Below are 5393 nucleotides of genomic sequence, written 5' to 3' on the forward strand. Positions count from 1 at the left end.
CACTGCCCCCTCTGTCCATACACAAAACCAATTCCAGGGGGATTGTGGATCACAATGAGACACCTAAGACAATAAAACATCATGCTCTTAAAGACAGACAAAAAGCCTTTGCCAGAGTGACCGCCGAAGTCTATATCCCCACCTGCATGGCCAGCCTTGCAATGAAGCAAGCACTGGACGTGTTTGTGGTGGTTTGCATGGGCCCGAGTCTCTTCTCCAGGGTAACTTCCAACAAGGAGAAGTGGCACAGGTTCCAACATCTTTCTTCCCCAAGAGAGACAGGCTCTGCAGTCAGTGATTTTCTGAAACACAGTGCTCTTAGCCTGAGATGGCTGCCATCTCCCATCCCACCCACACCTGTGCACGAAGACCCTTGCGCTTCCTTCCTCGGCTGTGACCTCAGTGTCAGCAGCGACACCCACTGATGGTGGCGGGGAGTGAGCCACCAGCCCGGAGCCTGATGTGTTCAAGTGTGCACCTCAGATCCTCCTGTCTCTGTTCATATTCCTCCCTCTTCATTCTCATTATGAGTTTCTCGATGACTACAACTGTTTTTTAAAGGATTTATTTATTTATTTGAAAGGCAGTTACAGAGAGGCGGGGAGGAGGGGTCCTACCATCCACAGGTTCATTCCCCCAAATGACCGGAGCTGCACCAATCCAGAGCCAGGAGCCTCCTCCGGGTCTCCCATGTGGATGCAGGGGCCCAAGGACTTGGGCCATCTTCCACTGCTTTCTCAGGCCATAGCAGAGAGCTGGATTGGAAGTGGAGCAGCCAGGACTCAAACCAGCACCCATATGGGATGCCAGCACTGCAGGCAGTGGCTTTACCTGCTTTGCCACAGTGCCAGGCCCCTGCAACTTCTTAACTGAAAGTAGTCTAGGGGCCGGCACTATGGTGTAGTGGGTAGAGCCACTGCCTGCAGTGCGGGCATCCCATATGGGCCCCGGTTTGAGACCTGGCTGCTCCACTTCCAATCCAGTTCTCTGCTATGGCTTGGAAAAGCAATGGAAGGTGGCCCAAGTGGTTGGCCCCTGCACCCACGTGGGAGACCTGGAGGAAGCTCCTGGCTCCTGGTTTGGGATCGGTGCAGCTCTGGCATTGTGGCCATCCGGGGGAGTGAACCAGCGGATGGAATAACCCTCCTTCCCTCCCTCCCTCCCACTCTTCTCTCTATATAATTCTGACTTTGAAATAAATAAATAAAAAGTAGTCTAAGCTATCAATCTTTCCTGTACAGTGAGTGCTTTATATTTAGATCCACAATCCAACTAGAATCTATGGTTTGAGCCAGGCATCAAGTTTAATCTTTCTTTCATGTGGATAGCTAATTCACCAGCACTATTAAATGACCATCTTTGGGGCCGGCACCACGGCGTAGTGGGCTAAGCCTCCGCCTGTGGCGCCAGATTCCCATATGGGTGCCAGTTCAAGTCCCAGCTGCTCCACTTCCGATTCAGCTCTCTACTATGGCCTGAGAAAGCAGTGGAAATTGGCCTAAGTGCTTGGGCATCTGCACCTATGTGGGAGACCAGGAATAAGCTGGCTTTGGATTGGCTCAGTTCCAGCCATTTGGGGAGTGAACCATCTGATGGAAGACCTCTCTCTTCTCTCCCTCTGTGACTCTGCCTCTCAAATAAATCATTTAAAAAATAAATGAATGACCATATCTCCCCCATTGCACTGCAGTAGAAACCTGTGTCTGTATGTTCTGGATCCTTAATTCTGATCCATTGACCTGTTTAGCCTATGCTCACACCAATGCCACACTAATTACTTTAGATTTAATGTGTTTCTGGGGCCTGGCATTGTGCAGTGGTTAAGCCATTGCCTGCAACACTGGAATCCCATATTGGAGCACTGATTCGAGACCTGGCTGCTCTGCTTCCAACACAGCTCTCTGCTAGTGCTCCTGGGAAAGCAGCAGATGATGGACCAAGTACTTGGGTTCCTGCCACCCACATGGGAGACTCGGATGGAGTTCCAGGCTTTTGGTTTTGGCCTGGAGCAATTGAGACCATTTGGGGAGTGAACCAGCAGATAGAAGATTCCTATTGCTTGCTCGCTCGCTCTCCTTCTTCCTCCCCCTCTCCATCACTGCCTTTCAAATAAATCTTTAATAAAGCATATTTTGATATCTAGAACAAGTCGTCCAACTTAGTTCTTATTATCTTAGCTACACTTGATTCTTTTTCCATACAAGTTTTATAATCAGCTCATTTCTATTTAAAAAAAAAAAAAAAAAAAAACAGCAGGGAGCTGGTGCAGTGGTATAGCAGGTAAAGCTGCCACCGTGAGGGCCAGCACTGTGGCACGGTGGGTTAAGGCCCTAGCCTGCACCACCAGTATCCCATATGGGCACCAGTTCAAGTCCCAGCTTCTCCACTTCTGATCCTGCTCCCTGCTGATGTGCCTGGGAAAGCAGTAAAAGATGGCCTGTGTCCTTGGACCCCTACACCCAAGTGGGAGACCCAGAAGAGGCTACTGGCTTTGGCTAGATTCAGCTCCGGCCATTGTGGCCATTGGGGGAGTGAACCAGTGGATGGAAGACCTTTCTCTCTGTCTCTCTCTGTAACTTTCAAATAAAGCAATCTTTAAAAAAAAAAAAAAAAGCTGCCACCTTTGGTGTCAGCATCCCATGTGGGCACCCATTTGAGACCGGCTACTCCACTTCTGATCCTGCCCCATGCTTACGTGCCAGGGAAAGCAGTGGAAGCTGGCCCAAGTCCTTGGGCCCCTGTAGCCACGTGTAAGACCTAGAAGAAGCTCCTGGCTCCTGATCAGCTCAGCTCTGGCCATTGCAGCCATTGGTGGAGTGAACCAGTGGATGGAAAACCTCTATCTATGCCTCTCTCTGTAATTCTTTCAAATAAATCTTAAAAAAAAAAAAATGCTGTCACTTGTGGCATCAGCATCCCATGAGGGCACCATTTTGAGACCGGCTACTCCACTTCAGATCCCATCCTTACTAATGTGCCTGGAAAGCTGTGGAAGGTGTCCTAAGTGCTTGAAGTTCTTGGGCCCCTACACTCACAAAGGAAGCTCATGGCTTCAGACCAGCCCAGTTCTGACCATTGCAGCCATCTGGGGAGTGAACCAGCAAATGGAAGACTTCTCTGTCTCTCCCTCCAACTCTTTCAAATAAATCTTTTAAAAGAGCTGGATTTTCATTGGGATTATATTAAGTTTATAGATTAATGGGGAACTGACAAGTTTAAAATTTTGAATATTTCATTCTATGATTGTATATCCATTTATTTAGGTGTTTCAAAACTTAATGTTTGATAGGTGTGAAAGTCTTACACATCTTAATTCCTAAATATTTGATTTTATGATCTAAAAATATCACTTTCTTAATTTTGTTGCAAATATTTAGAAATAATTGAAAAATAGAAACAATTGATTTTTGTATGGTAACCCTTATGCAGCAGCTTACTTATAGGAATACTTTATCCTGAGAATTTGGATGGTCTTAAGTACATGATTGTGTCAACTGCAAACAAGGGCAATTTTATTTCTTCACTTGCAATCCTTGTTCCTTTTATTTTTCTTGCCTAAGTGCACCAGCCAAAACTTCCAATATGATATTGAATAGAAATAGTGCAGTGACAATGGACATCTTTTTTAGTTCCTGACCCTTAATGGCAAACTTTTAGCATTCCACCATGAACTATTCCGTTTGTAGATCAGCTTCTACTCCTAATTTTCTATAGCCTTTGTTGTGAAAAATGCCAATTTATGATATGCTTTTCTGCATTAAAACATGACTTTCCCTATTATTTGGTTGGTGTATGAAATTCCATTAATTATATCTAATTTAAAATTTACTTATGGAGCCAGCATTGTGGCACAGCAGGTTAAGACCACCTGCAACACCGGCATCCCATATGAGGCTCAAGGAGTCCTGGCTGCTCTAATTCCTATTCAGCACCCTGCTAATACACAAGGGAAAGAAGATGCCCCTCCCACTCATGGGGGAGACCAGGACAGAGTTCCAGGCTCCTGGCTTCAGCCTGGGCCAGCCCCAGTTTTTGCAGCCACTGGGGAGCAAACCAGCAAATAGAAGATATCTCTCCCTTTGCCTCTGTTTTTCAAGTAAATAAATCTTTTTTTTTTTTTCATTTTAAACAAGAAGTTTATTTAAACAACAAGACGCTTGACTTGAAGGGAAAACTATCTAGATTCATTTTTTTAAGAGTAATTTACCCCTACTTAAAGACAGATTGCCCTACATGTAACAGCTACGTACAAAAAAGTTATAAAATTGTCCTTGGTTTTACAATGATAAATGAAAAACATTAAAATTCTCCAATCAAACAAGGTATGCAAGGATTTTTATGTTGTTGGCTTTTTTTGTTAAAACAGAGCAAAATAACTTACTGGAATATAAAGATAAGAGCTGAATGAGCATGCCACTCATGGAGAAAGGGGGTATTTTCACAGAACCAGGATTTTTCCCCATTCCATCTCCATTTGATGTCAATCAAAACATACCATTGGCCATTTAGTTTAAAAAAAAAGGAGAGAAAGAAAAGAAAAAATGCAATATGCTTGTGCACATACACCAGTTACTTTATGTACAATAAAGGAATGGGGAGGGGAAATGAAAGAATAGAGACTATGCTGCAGTAGTCAGGGTGTGGTGGAACCCAGTCGCAGTTTTCTGGCTGGGAATGTGTTCTTGGTCTGAAGGACAGAGTTCTGGAGTAAAGCAGCGGGTTCCCTTTTCAGTAGACACCACCCGTCTGCTGCTGGAACACATCAATCGTATCTTCGTCCTCCATTTCCAACTGTGCAGGTGTGTCTGATTCGTTGATTGGCTGCCCGTCAAATTGGAATCTGATCTGCCTCATTGACAAACCCTGTCGTTCACAATAGGCTTTCATTAGTTTACTAAGTGGTGTATGCCTCTTAATCTTAAACTGCACCACAGAACCATCCTGCCCCGCCACCTTCAAATTAATATGATCGTTGTTCTCAGTCTTGACTCCTTCCTTGGGCTTTTCATCGGCCATGGCGAGCGCCGGGGTCTCCTCAGCTGCCGCTTCACAAAAGAGGTACCAGGTCCGCCAAGTAAATAAATCTTTAAATAAATTTTATTTATTTTGACAGGCAGAGTTTAGACAGTGAACAGCAAGAGAGAGAGACAGAGAGAAAGGTCTTCCTTTTACCGTTGGTTCACCCCCCCAAATGGCTGCTATGGCCAGCACTGCACCAATCTGAAGCCAGGAGCCAGGTGCTTCCTCCTGGTCTCCCATGCGGGTATAGGGCCCAAGCACTTGGGCCATCCTCCACTGCACTCCCGGGCCACAGCAGAGAGCTGGACCAGAAGAGGAGCAACCGGGACAGAATCCGGTGCCACAACCGGGACTAGAACCCGGGGTGCTGGTGC

The 5393-nt window shown here is 45.7% G+C and overlaps 1 pseudogene; it reads right to left on the minus strand.

Moving 5' to 3' along the window:
• Window positions 1-4549: 4549 nt before the first annotated feature.
• LOC138844476 (small ubiquitin-related modifier 2 pseudogene) lies at window positions 4550-5089 on the minus strand (annotated as a pseudogene).
• Window positions 5090-5393: the final 304 nt, after the last annotated feature.

This window comes from Oryctolagus cuniculus, chromosome 11 (assembly GCF_964237555.1).
Source record: "Oryctolagus cuniculus chromosome 11, mOryCun1.1, whole genome shotgun sequence".
In the NCBI taxonomy this organism is placed as follows: Eukaryota; Metazoa; Chordata; class Mammalia; order Lagomorpha; family Leporidae; genus Oryctolagus; species Oryctolagus cuniculus.